At 38.4% G+C, this 23,990-nt stretch overlaps 1 protein-coding gene across 5 annotated transcripts in view; it reads left to right on the forward strand.

Moving 5' to 3' along the window:
• The window catches only part of STRBP (spermatid perinuclear RNA binding protein), a 183,727-nt gene that overhangs the window by 102,382 nt on the left and 57,355 nt on the right, over window positions 1-23,990 (forward strand). The window lies entirely within an intron of this gene.

Below are 23,990 nucleotides of genomic sequence, written 5' to 3' on the forward strand. Positions count from 1 at the left end.
GCATTTATTGAGATGATCATATGGTTTTTATTCTTCAATTTGGTAATATGGTATATCACATTGATTGATTTGTGTATATTGAAGAATCCTTGCATCCCTGGGATAAATCCCACTTGATCATGGTGTATGATCCTTTTAATGTGCTGTTGGATTCTGTTTGCTAGTATTTTGTTGAGGATTTTTGCATCTATGTTCATCAGTGATATTGGCCTGTAGTTTTCTTTTTTTGTAGTACCTCTGTCTGGTTTTGGTATCAGGGTGATGGTGGCCTTGTAGAATGAGTTTGGGAGTGTTCCTCCCTCTGCTGTATTTTGGAAGAGTTTGAGAGGGATAGGTGTTAGCTCTTCTCTAAATGTCTGATAGAATTCACCTGTGAAGCCATCTGGTCCTGGGCTTTTGTTTGTTGGAAGATTTTTAATCACAGTTTCAATTTCAGTGCTTGTGATTGGTTGGTTCATACTTTCTCTTTCTTCCTGGTTCAGTGTCGAAAGGTTGTGCTTTTCTAAGAATTTGTCCATTTCTTACAGGTTGTCCATTTTATTGGCATATAGATGCTTGTAGTAATCTCTCATGATCCTTTGTATTTCTGCAGTGTCAGTTGTTACTTCTCCTTTTCGTTTCTAATTCTGTTGATGTGAGACTTCTCCCTTTTTTTCTTGATGAGTCTGGCTAATGGTTTATCAATTTTGTTTATCTTCTCAAAGAACCAGCTTTTAGTATTATTGATCTTTGCTCTCGTTTCCTTCATTTCTTTTCATTTATTTCTGATCTGATCTTTATAATTTCTTTCCTTCTGCTAACTTTGGGCTTTTTTTTGTTTTTCTTTCTCTAATTGCTTTAGGTGTACAGCTAGGTTGTTTATTTGAGATTTTTTTTAGTTCCTTGAGGTGGGATTGTATTTCTGTAAACTTCCCTCTTAGAACTGCTTTTGCTGCATCCCATAGGTCTTGGGTCATTGTGTTTTCATTGTCATTTGTTTCTAGGTATTTTTTGATTTCCTCAGTGATTTCTTGGTTATTTAGTAGTGTATTGTTTAGCCTCCATGTGTTTGTATTTTTTACAGTTTTTTTCCTGTAATTGATATCTAGTCTCATAGCGTTGTGGTCAGAAAAGATACTTGATACGATTTCAGTTTTCTTAAATTTACCAAGGCTTGATTTGTGACCCAAGATATGATTTATCCTGGAGAATGTTCCATGAGCACTTGAGAAGAAAGTGTATTCCGTTGTTTTTGGATGGAATGTCCTATAAATATCAATTAAGTCCATCTTGTCTAATGTGTCATTTAAAGCTTGTGTTTTCTTATTTATTTTCATTTTGGATGATCTGTCCATTGGTGAAAGTGAGTTGTTAGCATCCCCTACTCTTATTGTGTTACTGTCAATTTCCCCTTTTATGGCTGTTAGCGTTTGCCTTATGTATTGAGGTGGTCCTCTTTTGGGTGCATAAATATTTACAATTGTTATATCTTCTTCTTGGATTGATCCCTTGATGATTATGTAGGGTCCTCTTTGCCTCTTGTAATAGTCTTTATTTTAAAGTTTGTTTTGTCTGATACGAGAATTGTTACTCCAGCTTTCTTTTGATTTCCATTTGCATGGAATATCTTTTTCCATCCCCTAACTTTCAGTTTGTATGTGTTCCTAAGTCTGAAGTGGGTCTCTTGTAGACAGCATATATACGGGTCTTGTTTTTATATCCATTCAGCCAGTCTATGTCTTTTGGTTGGAACATTTAGTCCATTTGCACTTAAGGTAATTATTGATATGTATATTCCTATTACCATTATCTTAATTGTTTTGCATTTGTTATTGTAAGTCTTTTCCTTCTGTTGTGTTTCCTGCCTAGAGAAGTTCCTTTAGCATTTGTTGTAAAGCTGGTTTGGTGGTGCTGAATTCTCTTAGCTTTTGCTTGTCTGTAAAGATTTTAATTTCTCTGTCGAATCTGAATGAGATCCTTCCTGGGTAGAGTCATCTTGGTTGTAGGTTTTTCCCTTTCATCACTGTAAATTCGTCCTGCCACTCCCTTTTGGCTTTCAGAGTTTCTGCTGAAAGGTCAGCTGTTAACCTTATGGGGATTCGCTTGTATGTTATTGTTGCTTTTCCCTTGCTGCTTTTAATATTTTTTCTTCGTATTTAATTTTTGCTAGTTTGATTAATATGTGTCTTGGTGTGTTTCTCCTTGGATTTATCCTGTATGGGAATCTGCGCTTCCTGGACTTGATTGACTGTTTCCTTTCCCATGTTGGGAGGTTTTCAACTATAATCTCTTCATATATTTTCTCAGTCCCTTTCTTTTTCTCTTTATCTTCTTGGACCCCTATAATTCGAATGTTGGTGCGTTTAATGTTGTCCCAGAGGTCTCTGAGACTGTCCTCAATTCTTTTCATTGTTTTTTCTTTATTCTGCTCTGTGGTAGTTATTTCCACTATTTTATCATCCAGGTCACTTATTCGTTCTTCTGCCTCAGTTATTCTGCTATTGATTCCTTCTAGAGCATTTTAAATTTCATTTATTGTGTTGTTCATCATGTTTGTTTGCTCTTTAGTTCTTCTAGGTCTTTGTTAAACGTTTCTTGTATTTTCCCCATTCTATTTCCAAGATTTTGGATCATCTTTACTATCATTACGCTGAATTCTTTTTCAGGTAGGCTGCCTATTTCTTCTTCATTTGTTTGGTCTGGTGGGTTTTTACTTTGCTCCTTCATCTGCTGCGTATTTCTCTGTCTTCTCATTTTGCTTAACTTACTGTGTTTGCGGTCTCCTTTTCGCAGGCTGCAGGTTCAGAGTTCCTGTGTTTTTGGTGTCTGTCCCCAGTGGGTAAGGTTGGTTCAGTGGGTTGTGGAGGGGACTGGTGCCTGTGTTCTGGTGGATGAAGCTGAATCTTGTCTTTCTGGTGGCCAGGACAGCATCTGGTAGTGTATTTTGGGGTGTCTGTGAACTTATGGTTTTAGGCAGCCTGTCTGCTAATGGGTGGGGTTGTGTTCCTGTCTTGCTAGTTGTTTGGCATGGGGTGTCCAGCCCCGGAGCTTGCTGGTTGTTGAGTGGAGCTGAGTCTTAGCGTTGGGACAGAGATCTCTGGGAGAGCTCTTGCCGATTGATATTATGTGGGGCCGGGATGTCTCTGGTGGTCCAGTGTCCTGAACTCAGCTCTTCCACCTCAGAGTCTCAGGCCTGACAGCCGGCCGGAGCACCAAGACCCTGTCAGCCACACAGCTGCTAGTGTTGGAGGGTCTCCTGCAGAGCTGGGGGGTGGCTGTCACTCACCGCGAGGACAAGGACACTGGCAACAGAAGTTCTGGGAAGTACTCCTTGGCGTGAGCCCTCCTAGAGTCCTCTGTAACTTGTTCTTTCAACTTTCTTTAGGGTTTTTTTTGATGAACAGAAGTTCTAGGTTTTAATATACTCAACTATATTTTATTTTATGGTCAACACTTTTGTGTCTTTAAGGAATCGTTTGCTTTTCTTTTTTTCATTTTATATGCCAATATCTGTTAACATTAAAGCTGACATTTATTTAAAGTGCTGAGATTGCGGTGGTAGAATAACAGTGAAGGAAGAAGATAGTTTAGGAAAATGAAAGCAGAATGAGAAGGATTTTGGAATATACCCATGTGTATAACTAGTCATTGCTCATTCCCAACCCCCAATAGAAAATAAGTCATTTTTAAAAAGCTGAATTCACGTTTGTGCTTTAAACTCAGGTACCTATGTAGGGATCACAGGTCTACTAGTCAGCATGACTTTTCCCTAAACTCTCACCAGCCTATGTTTCTTGAATGATTTACCCTTTCTCTGGACTTTATTATATATTTCAGTTTTTTTTTTTTTGTGTAATGACGGTGAGAAAATGATTATGACCTTTGTGATTCATTTAGACAAATATTAAAAGGATGTTACATGAATGTATTATTTATATTAGAAATTATTTCTATTCTTGAATTTGAAAATGGTTGGAATAAAGCTTAACCTAAAGAAATTTGTGGTAAAGCATTCTATAGTAAAACATTTTCAAAAATTATTTTTTCTATACCCTGATTTTAAATTTCAGAAAAGTGCTTCACTTAAATGCTATTCTGCTCCTCGTTCAGCTTATCAGAAGCATTGTATGACAGATACCCATATCTCCTGTCACTTCTATAAATGTGCTCTGTTTTCTAGCAGATTTGAATTCTGGAATCCCTTCACCTCCAGGGAATGTCTGCGCAAGCATACACACGGACACACACACACTCATAATAGACACCATATTCTTTCACAGCTATCCTTTTACATGCAGTTTCTGCTGCTGGGAGAACTTCTTGTGCCTTATTAATAAGGGTATAGTTGTTGCCATCACAGAAATAACCTGTATTCGTGTAGTGCTTTACCAAGTGCTTTTATGTACATTTTCTCAACTTTAACCCTTACCTAAAGCCTATGTGTTTGGCAGGGCAAGTTTTAGTCCTACTTTGGGCTGGGCTAATACTAAGGCTCAAAGACATAAAGTCAGCACTTTCCTGGTACAGTAAGATGCTTAGTAAGTATTTATTGGATGGAGGAATGGATGAATGAATGAATGGCCATTCTCACCCTCATGCCCTTTGGATTACATCATGGCTGCAGATTTAGTTATACCCCAGCAGAGAACTTGGTATATAGTAGAAACTAGAATGTTTATTGACTACAACTTCCGCTTCTGGCTATGTTGGAGTAACTGGTTCTGGACTAGCCTTCTTGCCATAAAAAAACTGTAAAACTGGACAGAATATATGAGGCAGCTCTTTTAGCCTTTGGGCAACAGGCCTGTGATCTTGAAATTCATAGAATGAGCCCCATGATTGACCCTGATTTCTACCTGAAAATTTCCTGAGCTGGAGTCCAGGCAGAGCATAGTGGCCTTACTGTTCTGAGCTCAGAATTTGGGACAGCTAAAATGTCTAGCATCTTCAGGGCAGGACCTTGGAGAAGAGGAAGATGTGTAGGAGGGGCGCTCAGATGTTTGTGTGTGGGTCCCTTGTGAATTCTTGGCAGAGGGTTGGGCGTCCATGAATGAGAAAGACCAGAAGGGTGCCTTAGGGTTGGGAATGGAACAGAGATACTAGAGGTTGTACAGGTGGGGGATATTGGAGCTCTGGCCCAGACGGATTTGAGAGACATGATGGACACCCCAGGCAACTGATGAAACACTGGAAAGAACATGAGATAAAGCAGGGATTGGCAAACCGTGTCTGTAAAGTTTTGTTAAAACATATCCACGCCCATCATTTACATATTGTCTGGTTGCTTTCACTCTACAATGGCAAAGTTCAGTATTTGCCACAGAGACATTAGGGCCGGCAAGGCCACAATATTTACTATTTGGCTCTTTAAGAAAAAGTTTTCTGACTACTGCCCTAGAGTTAAAGCCTATTCTAGACCTTCCCATAACAAAGCCTATGACCAAATCTAGATCTTCCTGTAACAAAGCCTATAAGGCAAAATCTGCAGGGGAGACAGAACTTGGAGGTTGAGTTCTGCCAGGTTAGAGAAACTTGGGAAGCATCTTGAACTTTCCATAGGTACCCTAACAAAAGTATTACTTGACTTTTTGTTTAAAATTAGAATGTTCCTGAGCAGTATTGCCTCCTGTAGTGCTTTGGGACCTTTCTAACAGTGACAGTGGCTTTAGCCTACACTCTGATACTTTGAAAGTCTTTGGTTACTCCCCTGGACAAATTCTATGTAAGAATATGTCTCATTCCACTTTAAAAGAAAAACCCTGTAATCTTTCTTGATGATGGAACTTTCTAGGATCTTCTATCCAATGTCAGTATTTAGTTTAAATTGAAAAAGTTGCTAATCCCCAAAGGCTAGAACCAGAGCTAAAGTAGCTTCCTGTTTAAGAGGAACAAGCAAGGTTCCTTTTGTTTCTAAATATTTTAAATTTAAAAAATATTTTGAACTTACAAATTGTTTCATGCATATAGACAAAACAGAATGTAACAAAAAACTGGATGCTCACCACACATAGCTTTTTTTACATGTTAATGTTTTGCCAAATTTGCTTCACATTATTTTTCTAAGAAATAGTATCTCAGATACATACTGTGTGTGTATCCTCCCTGATCCTGTTCTGTCCCTTCTTTTCCCAGTGATAACTACTCTTGAATCTTTTGCTTGTCATTACGTTAGATGTTTTTATACCAACAAAGTGTGTGTGTTTGTATCTATAAATTATATGTAATATTTTATGCATTTTCAAGTTTAAATAAAAGCCATCATTTTGTACCTATTATTCTGCAACTACTAGCTTTTCCACTCAACCTTGTTTTGAATTTAGACATGGTAAAATGTATCATTGTAATTCATTTACTACATGATTTGTATCTTCATTCTTTTGTTGATGGACATTTAGGTTTCCAGTATTTTATGATTATAAACAGTGCTGAAGTGAATATTGGTGTTTTCTGTCTTACTGTGTTTATGTATTGGAGTTTCTCTAGATAATGTAACCAGAAGTAGTATTGTTGCTTGTAGTATATCCACATCTTTGACTATCAGTTATTACTGAATTGCTTCCCAAAATGGTTTTATCCTTTTATAATTTCACCTGCTTTGGTTTGCACAATTACATCCTGGGTACTCTAAAGCAGACACGTTGTACCTGAAGAAAATATGACATATGACAATCTCATTTTACTACAGATAAATTGAAAGTTGATTGTTTAGATTCTTGATAAATTTATTCCTGTTTAAAAACCTTCTTATGGAAATGTTCAAACCTGTACAAGTAGAGAGAACCCCTGTGAACCATAGAGAAAACCTCCATCATCAATTTTCAGTAATTATTAACATATGGCAGGCCTTATTTCATTCTCCCTCATCCCCTCAACTAGATTATTTTAGAGATCACAGATTTTCATTTAATTTCATCTGTAAATACTTTAGTGTATATACTAATCTTTATATAGTATATATCTCCTACCCCCCCCAAAAGAAACCCACAATACCATTGTCACCACACAATACCATTATCACCCTCCAGAAATAATTCCATAATGTTATCAAATATTCAGCATTCAAATTTTCCCAATTATCTGTTTTCTCGTTTTTTCTACACTATTTAAAATAACGATTACATTGTGAAAATATATACTTTTAAGGAATATATTTAAGCAGTGTCATATAAAATGTACTCTTAAATTTCTGGTTTTTCATAGAATCATGTTTAAACAGATGGTACCTATAAAGTAATCTAGGTGTAGTCTAACCGTTTTACTTTATAAATGAAAGAATTGAGGCTCAGAGAGGTTGAAATTTATTTAAAATTGGCCAGCTCACTGTAGCAGAGTTGGAATTAGAAGGCAGATCTTCTGACCCTAAATCCATTGCTCTTACACTAATTACATTGTGTTGCCTGTCTCATGTTTTTCATCAGTTTTCTAAATCTGGCATTTAAGTATTTTTTCCAGTGGCTTTTTATAAATATCAGACTACTGTACTGTCTGTACAGTACTAATCTTGTGATTTACAACAGGTTGTATTTTAAAAGGAGTTTGTGAAAGGGTTGAATTATAATATCAACACTTGTGCCAAAGATACTGAGCTGTTCTGAAAAGCTGCTTGTCTTTTCTGACCTAGATACACAGTTTCCAACTGTGGCAGAGGATGCCAGAAAGGGAGAATGAGTGCTGGCAAGAGGCTAGAAATTAAATAATTATATTACTGAGGAATCTAATATAGTTCTTCATTTTTAGCACTGTTGTATGTGAAATATTTTCTGTATTGCTGTAATACTTGGTGAATCTGTGTACTTTTTTGGCATACAAGACCTATTGTTTATTTTGCTAAGGTGAAAACAAAATGACTTCTTTTTGTTTTAAAGTTGGTGGTTTTTAACATTACTCCTTGTTTATTACTAGATTGCAGGTTCTGAGGTCATTTTGCAAACCTAACTAATTAAGAGAAATAATCTTGTCCTTTCTATCTCCAGATATGGTTTCTTTGTGATGCTCTGTCCTGTAGAATAACAACAAAAAGTCTTTTGGGAACCAAAGACAATGTTTGAACCTTGTTTACCAAGGTGCTGGTTTTCCCTTCAGTGTTAAGTGTGCTGCAGCGGGCACAGTAGGGCAGAGAATACTGTTTCTTGCTACATTCATTACCACTTTTTTCTTTTGATCAGAATTGTCACCAGATCTGTAAATTCTAAAGATACTCTGATGACCTCTATCACAGCCATTTAGTGAGAAGGCAATTAATAGGTACTGAGGCACATGTAGTTCAGGTACTACTTCATGTTTGATTGTGATTTAAAGGACTAGATCTTTTAAAGATCACTGTGCAAAATTAAATATATACCTGCTCTTTGATTTGCTTGTGGACACGGTGATATGAATCGTAAAGATGCCGGAGACCCAACCCGAGTTTTAGGGATAGCTCTGCCAATGTGTGATCATAGACAAATCATTTAACATCTTTGTATATTTGTGCTTTCACATTTTAAAAGTTTAAAAAACGAAATTTATACCATTCTGTTTTTTACTACTTTTCAGGGCTGTTGTAAGCACTGAATGTGATGCTATGTAAGAAAATATTTTGAGAAATTCATTTGAGTTTCTCCTTTGTGCCAGGTATTGTTCTATGTATACAAAACAAAAAGTAAGCAAAGTAAAGATATCATATGGCAATAGTAAATCCTATGGAGAGAACAGGGTCAGAAGTGTGCTGGAGGAGGGCCTGCTATTTTATATAGGGTAATCAGGGATGGGCTTATGATAAGTTGACATTTGAGCAGACACCTGAAGAAGTAAGAGGAGTTGTGTGGATGTCAGGGGTAAACTAGCTAGGTTCCAAGGGTGGGGAATTGTGTGCCTTGTTTGAGAAATAGCAAGATACCAGTGTGGGTGGAACACAGTGAGTGAGGAGGGGAGTGATGGGGGATGAGGCCAAGAAGTTAATGGGAATCAGATTATTGGAGATGTATAGGCCATTATGAGGTGTTTACTCAGAGACCAGAAGCATTGGAAGGTTCTGAGCAGAGGAATGACATGACCTTTTTTTTTTTTTAATTTTAATTTTATATTGGGATATAGTTGATTTACAATGTTGTGTTAGTTTCAGGTGTACAGCAAAGTGATTAAGTTTTATTAATACATATATATCTATTCTTTTTCAGATTCTTTTCCCATATAGGTTATTATAAAGTATTGAGTAGAGTTCCCTGTGCTATACAGTAGGTCCTTGTTGACTAATTTTTTAAAAAAATATTTTATTTATTTGGTTGCGCCAGGTCTTAGTTGCAGCCAGTGGGCTCATTAGTTGTGGCTTGCCAGCTCCCCACTTGTGGCATGCGAACTCTAAGTTGCAGCATGCATGTGGGATCTAGTTCCCTGACCAGGGATTGAACCTGGGCCCCCTGCATTGGGAGCGTGGAGTCTCAACCACTGTGCCACCAGGGAAGTCCCTGGTTATCTATTTCATATATAGTAGTGTGTATATGTTAATCTCAACTCCTAATTTATCCCTCCCCCCCCAACCATTCCCCTTTGGTGACCATAAGTTTTTCTATGTCTGTGAGTCTGTTTCTATTTTGTAAATATGTTCATTTGTTTCATTTTTTAGATTCCACAATATAAGTGATATCATATGATATTTATCTTTCTGTGTCTGACTTACTTCACTTAGTATGATAATCTCTAGGTCCATCCATGTTGCTGCAAATGGCATTATTTCATTCTTTTTTATGGCTGAGTAATATTCCATTGTATATATGTACCACATCTTCTTTATCCATTTGTCTATTGGTGGACATTTAGGTTGCTTTCATGTCTTGGCTGTGACATGACATAATTTAAATTTTAAAGGGAACACTGTGGTTACTCTTGCTGAGAATAAACTCTAGGTGGGGAAGCAAGAGAAGAAGGTAAAAGTGAAGGAGTTGGTGATGGATCAGATGTGGATGTGAGAGGAAGAGAGGTGTCAAGGATGACTCCCCCAAGTTTTTGGCATGAGCTGTTGTAGGATGGGGTATTTGCCCTCTTTTGAGAGAGGGAAGACTGGGAGTGAGTAGCAAAGCTCGTTTTAGTTTTGTTTTTTTGAGGGAGGAGGTCACTAGTTGGTTTGGGACATATTAAGTTTAAGATGTTTATTAGACATCTAGGTGGGTATGTTGATTGTGTACTTGAGTGTGAGTCTGAAACTCAGGGTGATATAAATTTGGGAGTCCTCAGTGTATACATGGTATTTTAAAGCATCAAGCCTGGATGATATTGCCAAGGGAGTGTGTGTAGGATAGTAAAGAGATTAAGAGTGAGGTGTGTGTCCAGAGGCACTCCAGCATTTAGGTTGTGGATATCAGAAAGAAGGGAGACGGCAGAGTAATTTATGAAGTAGGGGGAGAACAAAGAGGGTAGTGTACTGGATGGGAGCCAAGGGAAGTTAAATGGTTTAGCAGGGAGCAGTCAGCTGTGTCACCTGTTGCTGAGAGGTCGACTAAAATGAGGGCTGAGAATTGTTCAAAGCATTAAACTCCATGGAAGTCCTATGGGACTTGACAAGAGCTGTTTCAGTGGAGCATTGGGTTGAGAGGCTGATTGGGGTGAATTTAAAGAGAGAATGGGAGGAGAGGAAATGGAAAACAAAAGTGTGAACTCAAAGAATTATGCCTTGAGAGGGGCAGAGAATCCGGCCGTGGGGAGGCAAGAGGTCAAGGAAAGTTATTCAAGAGAGAGGAGGGGGGTGATTACTGGAGTGATATTCTTGAGGGGATAGGATCTAGAGGATTTGAGTGGAAAGATTTCCATTAGATAGGAATAGGGACAGTTCATTTGTAAAACAGGAAAGAAGGAAGACTATATGGGAAAAGATGCAGCAAGGTTGATATTTTGCATGAAATAGGAAGCAGGATGATGACCAGTTGAATGCGAGGATATGGGAAGAAAATACAGATGTGATGAGACAAGAGAAGATGTGAAATAATCATTAGGAAAGTGGGAAGTGAATGAATATTTGTTTTTTTTCAATGGGGCTCCTTGGACGTTGCAGGTGTTTAGCATTCCAGGGTACCAAATGCCAGGATTACCCACCTAGTCATTGTGACAACCAGAAAACTTTACCTCATGTTTTTAAATCCCCCAGGGTTGCAGTACCACTCCTGTTTGGGAACTGTTGATTATTGGGCCTTTTGAGGTTAAATCATGAATTTAGAGAAAGAACTGGGACTTCCCTGGCGGTCCAGTGGTTAAGACTTTGCCTTCCAATGCAGAGGGTGTGGGTTTGATCCCTTGTCAGGGAGCTAAGCTCCCACATGCCTCGCGGCCAAAAAAACCAAAACATAAAACAGAAGCAATTCTGTAACAAATTCAATAAGGACTTTAAAAATGGTCCACATCAAAAAAAAAAAAAAAACCTTAAAAAAAAGAAAGAACCAATTAGCACTATTGTGTGATTTCCCCCTCACCCCCCTGCCACATTCCAGGGTTACTGGTGGGGTATAGTTAAGAGTGTTGGGTATGATCAGGGTTGGGATTTTGCCAGGGTAGGATAACAAAGGCAATTGCTGGTGAAAGGCAGTGATAGATGATGGATTGTGTAATTTCAGTTGGATAAGGACAGAAGTGAGGGCATGCAAAGGGTGAGGGACTCTGAAAGGTGGTTGGGTTAGTAGATTATGGGCCCTGGTGGGGAGTGGGTACCTAGGGTAGGAAAGGAGATGAGAACATTGGAGGAAAAGAATACAAGGATTTTAGAATTTTAGAAGGATCATCTATGCGATTCTGGAAATTACTAAGAATTATGCCAGGAATTAGAGATGAGCTAAGTATTAAAGTCCTGAAGGAGTGGAAGGGAGTTTCGGGGATTAATCCAAGATGGGTGAAATAAGGCAAATAAACAGTGGAAATTGTGCTTATGGAAGAAGAGTCAGAAATTGCCTGTAAGTCACTATGATGATGACAGCCATGGAAATATATGGGAAGAGATGGTGACATTTCAGATGGAGCCTTCTTGGATTCTACAGTTAATGGCACTCTCTAAGGAAAGAGAAATCTAGGGTTGAATTCAGATTTTTATTGAGCCTCTCCTGAGTGCAGGGCATGGTAGTAGGTGCTGTGGAGATAAAGATAAGTAATTTCATTAAGGAGCTTGTGATAAAAATAACTAAAACTGAGTAATAGAAATGTCATAAAGGAAGTTGAAAAAGGACTGGATGGCTCAAAGAAAGAAGAAATTATATTAACCTCAAGTATTAGGTAAGGCCTCCTGGAAGGGTAGATTTGAGATGGACATTTGATGAGTAGAACAAGGGCAAATCATAGTGGAGTAGAGGTTGCAGTCCAGGTAAGGGAAAGGTTTAACTTGGAGCTTAGCGGTAGCACATTGTATGGTATTCTGGGGAAGATTCATTATTCTCTTTTTGGCTGGAACTACAGTGATGAGAGAAATGACAGGGACAGAATTGCATTCGTGTTGTATTATGGAGGGCCTTGGTGACACCCAGTATTTGAGTGGAATGCCAGTTGTTTAGCTATTGAGTAGTCAAAATTTTTCTAAAATTTTATTTATTTATTATTTTATTTTATTTCATTAATTAATTTGCACTGGTCTTAGTTGCGGCAGGTGGGCTCCTTAGTTGCAGCTCGCTGGCTCCTTAGTTGTGGCACGCGGGCTTAGTTCAGGCATTCATGTGGGATATGGTTCCCTGACCAGGGATCGAACCCAGGCCCCCTGCATTGGGAGCGCGGAGTCTTAACCCCTGCGCCACCAGGGAAGTCCCCATCATTGAAGGTTTTGAAGGGGAGCTTGATGTTCTCAAAGTAAAATTTTCTCCAAAGATGGGCTGAAGTGGGGATAGAATAGTTTAGGAGAGGGTAAATTCCTGTAAATAGTAAAACATGGCAAAACTATTCACAGTAGTATACAAGACTTCCATATCTTTGAATTATAAACCTCTTTAGTAGTAAAACAAGGACTGAAACTCAGGATTTCCATTCTCATGCTGTATCTCTTTTCCTGTTTTGAATTCAGAGAGCTTGCCTCATTTATGTTTTCTTTACGTGGCTCTCAGAACAGCACAGTCTTCGTTTTCCTAGTATCTCTCAGGCACTTCTCTGGCTAGTTGTGCCTCTTTTTCCCGTTCATTGGTACACCTACTCCCTTGGTGATCTTGTGGCTTTGCATACTACCTATATGCTGAAAAGTACCAAATTTATATCCTAATCCAGATCTCTCTTCTAAACTATAGGTTCATATGCTATAGTTGCCTACTTCTATATCTAATAATTATCTCAAGCTCAACATGTCCAAAACTGAATTCCTGTTCTTAATCCCCAAACCGCCTCTCCCTGCACCTTCCCTAACTCAGTTGCTCAGGCCAAAAACCTTGAAGTCAATCCTGACGCCTCCACCTCGCTCCCACTCCACACCCATTCTACTAGGAAGACATGCCATCTTTCCCTTCAGAATATATCTATACTCTGATTGCTAAACTTTCTTAGTGGTCTCCTTCCTTCCACCCTTGCCCTCTCTACAATGTATTTCAACATAGCAAGCATAGTGATCTTTTAAAAACATGAGCCAGATACTGTCAGTGCTCTGCTCAAAACCTTCTAAGGGCTCCGTGTCTCACTCAGAGTAAAAGCTATAGTCCTTAAGATGACTGGAAGGACCTCCTATATTAGGAATTGACAAACGGTGGCCCCTGGACCACATTTGGATCCATTGCCTGTTTTTGTGTGACCTGTGGGCTAAGAATGATTTTTGCATTTTTAACTGGTTAAAAAAAAAAACTAATACTTTGTGACATGAACATTATATGAAGTTGAAATTTCAGTGCCCATAAATAAAGTTGTATTGGAATACAGCCATACCCATTTGTTTGCACACTGTGTTATGGCTACATTTGCACTACAAAGGCAGAGTTGAGTAGTAGAGAGAGACCTTATGGCTCGAAAGCCTAAAGAACTTTTTATCTGGTCCTTTAAAGAAAAAGTTTGCCAACCTCTGCCCTGTATGATCTGGTTCCTCACTCCCACCCTCAGTCCTCATTGCCCTTCTCTCCCCACCCAGCCTACTCCAGCCATCCAGTCACAATGGCCTCCTGTGCCTCTGTCTGACCAGGCACAGTCTTCGTCCCCTGCCAGGAATGCTCGTTCCTGAGATCTCTGCGTGGCTCACTCCCTCACCCCATCAGGGTTTGCTCAGGCATCACCTTCTCCATGAGGACTGACCATCTATTTAAAATCGCACCCTCCTCTGTATAGTACCTGCATGTACTTGTGCTGTCCCCTGCTCTTTCTTTTCCATAACACCTCACACCTTCTCACATACTGTTTAAATTACTTGTTTTTACATTTACTGTTTTTTGGTTGTTTCCCCCACTCTGGACTTAAACACAAGGACAGGGATTTTTGTCTGTTTTGTTCACTGATGCATCCTAAGTGCCTAGAACAGTGGCTGGCTTATTATAGGTGCTCAATAAAGACTTGTTGAGATGCACTGAATTTTGGTTCTTTAACCAAATGAGTCGTCTAACTGGTGGATAGAGTTCTTTCACTTCTGTCACTATTCCATCAGGAATGGGGAAGGGCTAGCGTGTGTGCTTTCAGTGAGGAGATGTGTTTTCCTGTCACCACTTCCTTGGATTGGTTACTTGATAACATCTTTTTCATCCTGCTCACTGACAGTAAGTGTTCAGAAAGCATTCTGATAGACCTAGCCAGCTTGTACAGTGCATTTTATGTTAGGGCTGCAGCCGTTGTGCCATCCTTGTTTAAACTGTTAATTGAGCAGGGACCTTTTGGCCTGAGCCCAGTGTTGCAAGGCTTCAAGTGATGTGGTGGGATTGAGCTTTTCCATCATTATAGGTGTTTTGGGGTAGGGATGAAGAGCTGGATTTTTGGAGTAGGTATATGTAATTTATAGGTTTTTCAGTTTAGCATTCCCCTAGTACTGTTTTAATATAGAAAATAAAAGGAAATTTTCAGAGGAAAGTACGGAAATTCAGTATTCTTTTCACATTAGTATCGTACAGAAACTGAATGCCACCACGTAGGGAAAGTTTAGTTTATTTGAAGGGATTTGGAGGAAGTATTGAATTTATATGTATTTGCTCTTTTCTTAATGTACCTGAATTGGTTCATTTTCATATGCCCTGTGCTATCAAGCACAGTACCAAGTACAGAACAGGCAATTAGTAAGTATGTATTTACTGGTAAATCTCTTTATCTTAAAGTAATCCTCTTGGCGTATCAGTGAGGTATCTTTTTCTAATTTTATTTGCCCATCTTTAATATAGTGGACATGTGATTGTTCTTTTGTAATGGAGAAGTAGAGCCTGGATATTTGATTTTCACATAGCTCCTTCTGGAGAGGTTGCAGATGTTATTAGTATTAGCAAAATTTAAAGTTTTCTATTCAGTTATTATTTTGAGAGTAAATAATTTCTTGGATTCTGTGTCACACTGTTTACAAGACATTATTTGGAATCTTTTAAGAAAGTAAGTATATTTAAATATTTTTTGCCTTAATTTTTAATATTTTCTCCTAATTTCATTTCAGAAAAATTCCTAAATATTTGACTAAATTTTATATTTTGAATATAGAAAGCATCGTCATTCTCCAGTTTTGAGATTTGCTCCTAAGAAAAGGGTCTAATATTCATACATACAAAAACCTAGCTTTGTGGGCTGGGTAGCCTGACAACTAAAGCTTTCACCTTTAAAGGTCAGTTAAAAAGGACATACAATGCCACCAAAAATATGATCCATGAAAGAAAAATTTGATAAGCTGGGATTTATTAAAACTAAAAACTTCTGCTTTTTGAAAGACACTCTTAAGAGGATGAGAAGACAAGTACCAGATTGGGAGAAAATCTTTGCAAAACACATATCAGATAAAGGACTGGTATCCAAAATATACAAAGAAGTCATAAAATTAAACAGACAACCCAATTAAAAAAAGGGTAGAAGACCTGAACAGATACCTCACTAAAGAAGATATACACATGGCAAATAAGCATATGAAAAGATGCTCAACATCATACGTCATCAAGGAATTTCAATTTCAGATGATAGTGAGATACCATTACACACCTATTAGAATGGCTGAAGACCCAAACTTTGACAGCACCAAATGCTGATGAGGATGTGGAGCAGCAGGAACTCTCATTCTTTCCCGGTGGGAATGCAAAATGGTACAGCTACTTTGGATGAAAGACAGTCTGGAAGTTTCTTACAAAACTAAACATGGTTTCACCATATGATCCTGTGGTCAAAGTCCTTGGTATTTACCCAAATGGGTTGAAAACCTGCACACGAATGTTTACAGCAGCTTTATTCATAATTGCCAAAACTTGGTAGGTGAATGGATAAACAAACTGTGGTATATCCAGACAGTGGAATATTTTTCAGTGATAAAAAGAAATGACATGGAGGAATCTTTTTAAAAAATATTTATTTATTTATTTAATTTATGGCTGCATTGGGTCTTCGTTGCTGCGCGCGGGCTTTCTCTGGTTGTGGTGAGCGGGGGCTACTCTTCGTTGCGGTGCGGAGGCTTCTCATTGCGGTGGTTTCTCTTGTTGCTGAGCACAGGCTCTAAGCACATGGGCTTCAGTAGTTGTGGCACGTGGGCTCTAGAGCGCGAGATCTAGATCGCAGGCTCAGTAGTTGTGGCTCACGAGCTTAGTTGCCCTGCAGCATGTGGGATCTTCCCGGACCAGGGCTCGAACCCGTGTCCCCTGCCTTTGGCAGGCAGATTCTTAACCACTGCTCTACCAAGGAAGTCCTGGCATGGAGGAATCTTAAGTGCATATGGCTTAGTGAAAAGACTACATACTGTATGATTTCAACTATGTGACATTTGGAAGAGGGAGGGTCAAATAGGTGGAGCCTGGGATTTTTAGGGCAGTGAAAGTGTTCTGGATGATTCTGTAATGGTGGGTGCATGTCATAATCCTTTTGTCAAGACTCAGAGAACGTATAACACAAAGAATGAACCCTGATGTAAACTGTGGTCTTTAGTTAATAATATTGTATTAACATTGGTTCATTAATTGTAACAAATGTACCACACTAATGCAAGATGTTAATAATAGGGGAAACTGTGTGTGTGTGTGTGTGTTAGGGAGAAGTGGTATATGGGATTCTTTCTATTTCCTGCTCAGTTTTTCTGTAAACCTAAGGCTGCTCTAAAAAAACAATGTCTATTAATTGAAAAAATAGTAGTTAATAGAAAAAGTGATACACAGGCACACACGTGCCCATATATACACACTCCACCCTCTGCATACAACTACTCTTACTTAGTAAGTAGAACACAGCTAATGTTTTTCTGAGCTCTGTTTTTCAGAGAAATATATATCTGAGATATATATCAGAGAACGTATATCTGATATATAAGCAAAACATTTTATTTGATACTTGAGGTTTTTTCCCTTCTGAAGCCATATATTGAGCATGTACTATATGCCAGATACTTTTAAGTATTTTTAATAACCTGTCTCATTTAGTTTGAAGTAAATACTGTTCACCTCATTGCACAGGTGAGAAAGCTCTGGCTAAGAGAAGTTGGTAGTTGAATCTAGACCTGACTCCAAAGCCTGTGTCCTATATGGCCTTTGTAATTCACATAGACATATTTTTTTGAAAGAGCTAAAGTTTATCCACTAACATAAGTGTAAGTGCCTTTAGAGCAAAAATATTATGGAAAGGGATTGTCTTGGTTTGAATCTTAGCTCTGCTATGTACTTTTGCTTTGTGATTTTAATTAGATTATATTGTCTCTTTACGCTCTAGCTTCCTTATATATATATTTTTTTTTAATAAATTTATTTTATTATTTATTTTTGGCTTCACTGGGTCTCTGTTGCTGCGCGTGGCTCTCTCTAGTTGCGGCGAGCGGGGGCCACTCTTCGTTGCGGTGCGCGGGCTTCTTTTGTTGCGGTGGCTTCTCTTGTAGCGGAGCACGGGCTCTAGGCATGCGGGCTTCAGTAGTTGTGGCTTGCGGGCTCCAGAGCGCAGGCTCAGTAGTTGTGGCGCACAGGCTTAGTTGCTCCGTGGCATGTGGGATGCTCCTGGACCAGGGCTCGAACCCGTGTCCCCTGCATTGGCAGGCGGACTCCCAACCACTGTGCCACCAGGGAAGTCCCTTCCTTATATTTTAAGTGGAGATATTAAGATTGTTGTGGGACTTCCCTGGTGGTCCAGTGGTTAAGAATCTACCTTCCAATGTAGGGGACTCGGGTTCAATCCCTCATTGGGGAACTAAGATCCCACATGCCACAGGACGTCTAAGCCCGCGCGCCACAGCTACTGAGCCTGTGCGCTCTGGAGCCCACGCACCGCAACCTGCATGCTGCAATGAAGATCCCGCGTGCCGCAGCTGGGACCCGATACAGGCAAATAAATTTTAAAAAAAAGATTGTTGTGAGGATTAAATGAATTAATATATCAAAAGCTCTTAGAACAGTGCCTGGTACAGAATGTGAGTCCCATAACTGTTAGCTGTTAATTAGTAGTGGAATATTTTCTCACTGTTTAGGTTAAGGAAACTGAGACCCAAGGAAATTAAGTGATTTTGAGTCACATAACTTTCTAAGGTCACAGAGCTATTAAATGGTGAAGTTGAGTCTTTTTTTAAATTTCAAGGCCAGAATTTTATCTACTAAGTTAATCATTTTTTTAGAGAGAAACTCTTCAAAAATGTGTTGCAGTTTCTATCAGCTCACAGTCTACCAAATATAACTTTTTTTTTTTCAATCAGATATCGTAGGGAAAAGTCACTGGGCTATGACTTAGGTTTTGGACAACACTTTGTCCCTGATTAGTTGTGTGACTTCTTTGGTATCTCTGATTGTAGTTCACTTTAAACTGAGGGGTGGGTGGAATTGGACCAGATGATTTCTAAGTTCCTTTTACAGCATCGACAGAATATGATTCTGAGGTGATATCATGAATTATTGCACTATGCTATAATACCCTGAAGTTCCCAGAGCTGCTTTTTAAGAAAAAATTTTTAATTTTTAATTTTTTATACAATTTTAAAAGGCTACACTCCATTTACAGTTATTACAAAATATTGGCTATATTCCCCGTGTTGTACAGTACATCCTTGTGGCCTATCTTATACCCAATAGCTTGTATCTCCTACTCCCCTACCACTGTTTTGTCCCCCCACCCACTGCCAGTAACCACTAGTTTATTCTCTGTATCTGTGAGTCTGCTTCTTGTTGTGTTATGTTCACTAGTTTGTTGTATTTTTTAGATTCCACATATAAGTGATATCATACAGTATTTGTCTTTCTCTTTCTGACTTATTTCACTTAGCATAATGCCCTCTAAGTCCATCCATGTTGCAATAAAGGGCAAAATTTTGTTCTTTTTTATGGCTGAGTAGTATTCCATTGTATTGGGTTGGCCAAAAAGTTCCTTTGATTTTTAAGTAAAATAATAGACACATTTTTCACTTTCACCAAGAACTTTATTGAACAACATATTCACCATTTTGTTCCACTACCTTTGCCATTTTTCAGGCAAATTCATAATTCCATCTTCCCAAAACTTTTTATATTTTTGAGCAAAGAACTGTTCCAGGTGCCTTTACAGTCTTCCAGGGAATTGAAATTTTTTCCATTAAGAGAATTTTGTGAAGACCAAAATAAATGGAAATCCGAAGATTCAATGTCTGTATATGGCGGATGAATCAGAACTTCCCAGCCAAACAGTAACAGTTTTTGCCTGGTCATGAAAGAAACATGCAGTCTTGTGTTATCCTGATGGAAGATTATGTGTTTTCTGTTGACTAATTCTGGACACTTCGTCAAGTGCCGCTTTCAGTTGGTCTGATTGGGAGCAGTACTTGTTGGAATTAATCATTTGGTTTTCCAGAAGGAGCTCATAATAGAGGACTCCCTTCCAGTCCCACCATATACACAACATCACCTTCTTTGGTGTGGTTGGTGGTGGTTCATCTCGCTTGCCCCATGATCTCTTCCATTCCACATTATTGTACAGTATCCACTTTTCATCATCCATCACAATTTGTTTTAAAAACGGAACGTTTTCATTATGTTTAAGTAGAGAATTGCTGCAGAAATACGGTCAAGAAGGTTTTTTTCGCTTAACCTATGTGGAACGCAAACATCAAAGTGATGAGCATAACCAAGCTGGTGCAAATGATTTTCAGCGCTTGATTTGGGTACTTTGAGTATGTCCGCTATCTCCCATGTGGTATAACGTTCACTTCTCAAGTATTGTTTCAGTTTGATCGCTATCAACTTCAGCTGGTCTACCTGACCGTGGAGCATCGTCCAGCAAGAAATCTCCAGCACGAAACTTCGCAAACCACTCTGACACGTTTGATCAGTCACAGCACCTTCTCCATACAGTGCACAAATCTTTTTTTTTTGCGTTTCAGTGCGTTTTTACCTTTCTTGAAATAATAAAGCACAATATGCGAAAATGTTGCTTTTTTCTTCCATCTTCAGTATTAAAATGGCTACACAAAAATTCACCCATTTTGATAAGTCTTTATTTATTTATTTAAAACTCCCAAGTGTTTTTAATTTTTTTATTTTTAAAATTATTTATTTATTGGCTGTGTTGGGTCTTCATTGCTGCGTGTGGGCTTTCTCTAGTTGTGGAGAGCGGGGGCTACTCTTTGTTGTGGTGCGTGAGCTTCTCAGAGTGTAGTCTCAGTAGTTGTGGCTCACGGGCTTAGTTGCTCTGCGGCATGTGGGATCCTCTGGGACCAGGGCTCAAACCTGTGTCCCCTTAAGTCTTTTTTTAAATGCACGCTGATATGACAGCTGTCACATACAATCTAACAAAATTGTTCTGAATGAAGTTAAAGACAACTAAGTGCTACTAGAGCCGTCTTACGGGAAAAAACCAGATGAACCTTTTGGCCAACCCAATACATATATACCACATCTTCTTTATCCATTCATCTGTTGGTGGACACTTATGTTGCTTCCATATCTTGGCAATTGTAAATAATTCTGCTGTGAACATTCGGGTGTGTGTATCTTTTCGAATTAGTGTTTTTGGTTTTTTTTTAGATGTATTCCCAGGACTGGAATTGCTGGGTCATAAGGTAGTTCTATTTTTAGTTTTTTGAGAAACCTCTACACTGTTTTCCACAGTGGCTGCACCAGTTTACATTCCCTCCAACGGTGTTTGAGGGGTCCCTTTTCTCAGGGGTCCCTTTTCTCAACCTCCTCACCAACATTTGTTATTTGTGTTCTTTGTGATGATAGCCATTCTAACAGGTGTGAGATGATATCTCATTGTGGTTTTGATTTGCATTTCACTGATGATTAGCTATGTTGAGCATCTTTTCATGTGCCTGTTGGCCATCTGCATTTCCTCTTTAGAAAAATGTCTATTCATTTCTTCTGCCACTTTTAAATTGGGTTGTCTGTTTATTTGATACTGAGTTGTGTGAGCCATTTACATATGTTGGTTATTAACCCCTTATCCATCATATGGTTTGCAAATATTCTCTGCCATTCAGTAGGTTGTCTTTTTGTTTTGTCGATGGTTTCCTTTGCTATGCAAAAGCTTTTAAGTTTAACTAGGTCCCATTTGTTTATTTTTGCTTTTATTTCCTTTACTTTAGAAGACGGATCCAAAAAAACATTGCTGCAGTTTATGTCAAAGAGTGTTCTGCCTATGTTTTTCTCTAGGAGTTTTATAGTATCCAGTCTTATATACAGGTCTTTAATCCATTTTGAGTTTATTTTTGTGTATGGTGTTAGAGAATGTTCTAATTTTATTCTTTTACATGCAGCTGTCCAGTTTTCCCAGCACCACTTATTGAAGAGACTGTCTTTTCTCCATTGAATATTCTTGCCTCCTTTGTCATACATTAACTGACCATAAGTGCATGGGTTTATTTCTGGGCTCTCTACCCTGTTCCATTGATCTATGTGTCTGTTTTTGTGGCAGTACCATACTGTTTTGATTACTGTAGCTTTGTAGCATAGTCTGAAGCCAGGGAGCTTGATTCCTCCAGCTCTGTTCTTTCTCAAGATTATTTTGGCTATTCGGGGTCTTTTGTGTTTCCATACAAATTAAAAAATTTTTTGTTCTAGTTCTGTGGAAAATGCCATTGGTAATTTGATAGGAATTGTATTGAGTCTGTAGATTGCCTTGGGTAGTATGGCCATTTTAATAGTATTGATTCTTCCAATCCAAGAACATGGTATATCTTTCTATCTGTTTGTGTCATCTTCAGTTTCTGTCATCAGTGTCTTGTAGTTTTCAGAGTACAGGTCTTCTGCCTTCTTAGGTAGATTTATTCCTAGGTATTTTATTCTTTTTGATGCGATAGTAAATGGGGTTGTTTCCTTAATTTCTCTTTTTGATACTTCATTGTTAGTGTATAGAAATGCAACAGATTTCCATATTAATTTTGTATCCTGCAACTTTACCAAATTCACTGATGAGCTCTAGTAGTTTTCTGGTGATATCTTTAGGGTTTTCCATGTATAGTATCATGTCATCTGCAAACAGTGATGGTTTTACTTCCTTTCTAGTTTGGATTCCTTTTATTTCTTTTTCTTCACTGATTGCTGTGGCTAGGACTTCCAAAACTATGTTGAATAAAAGCGGCAAGAATGAGCCCAGAGCTTCTTGATGTATAGGTAGGGTGGTTACTCTCCATACTGATGACTGAAAAGTGCTATTGGTGATCCACAATTTCTCCACTACATCAGCTTTTACTTAACATTCTTCCCTCTTTTTCTGCTTTCAGTTAACTTTCTTAATATGCTTGACTTATTGGTTTTACCTTTTTATAGCGAGCAGCTTGTGGACTTTGTTTTCAGTTCTCACCTGTGAGCAGTTCAGTTCAGTTCTCATCAGTGCAGCAATCTTTGGCTGCAGGATTCACAGCTAAGTACTGAATGGTTGAATCTTCTAGAATGGAGTAGGGTTGGGAGTGGGAAGTGCCAAAGACTCTAAATTGTATAGTACGATCTTTATACAAAAGGTATAATTTTAGTGACAGGAGGATCTTTGAGATATCTCTTACCATGGGATCATGTTTTAGTTTGTTTCTTAACTTTGTTGTATAAAAGGACCCTATGAATTGCAGCATTATGTGTTCCCTCCTTACCTTGGTTTGATATGTGTAGTAATCAAAGTAAGTTCTGTCTATTAGTTGTTACATAATTAAAAAAAAATCAATCTTCACTAGCTTATTTCAGGTGGATTTTGTAAGTCAGAGTCAGGGAAGTTGGTTATAAGATATGAATAGTGTTGCATGTAGGTCACAACTGAGTATCATTTGACTATAAATGTGGGTCTGTTTTTTCATTTGTAGTGTTGGGGAGAGTTAAATGTCACCTTTAACTTTCCTGGTCCCAAGAATTCAAAAAGGATTTTTTTCCTTAAGAGAGCAACTGATAGGAAATTATTGTAGATAAAAGTAAAAGGGGGTTTCATTATTTAAGGGAAAATTTAAAGGAAAGATATTGAGATGAAGAGGGAGCTCTTTCTTTGTGGGTGTTTACATATCCTTTGGTGTGTGTTACTCCTGATAACCATGTAAAGCATATGTTCTATTTTAGTGGTCTCTCTCTAGTTTTTTTGTTTTTTACCACTGGGCTTATATAAAGACTTCAGTGCTCAGAAAAGCTTATTTTTTACCTTATCTGGAATAAAATCTTATAAAAGTGGAACAAAGGGTTAATAGAATGGTGTTTAGGCCTCTGGGCAGAAATATACTGTGGGATTCTGGTGAGAGTCATCCATGGGTAATGAAATCAGGATTTAGTGAATATTCAGGAGTCTGGCATAACAGTGCATATAGGTTGAGAGGGAAGTAGGGTCTCTTGGGGGTTAGGGGAGCAGAGCCAAAAAAGCATTCTGAATTTTAGGCCTAAAATGATTAAAGATGAAACATGGTTCCAACATTTGCTGTAAATCTGATGGCAGTATCAAATGGAAAAGCTTCATGGTTACAATCAACAGTGTTATATTTTCAGGTGTCTTATCTACTTTTCAGATAGGTCTGACTAATGCCAATT

Source organism: Eubalaena glacialis, chromosome 9 (assembly GCF_028564815.1).
Source record: "Eubalaena glacialis isolate mEubGla1 chromosome 9, mEubGla1.1.hap2.+ XY, whole genome shotgun sequence".
NCBI classification, from domain to species: Eukaryota; Metazoa; Chordata; class Mammalia; order Artiodactyla; family Balaenidae; genus Eubalaena; species Eubalaena glacialis.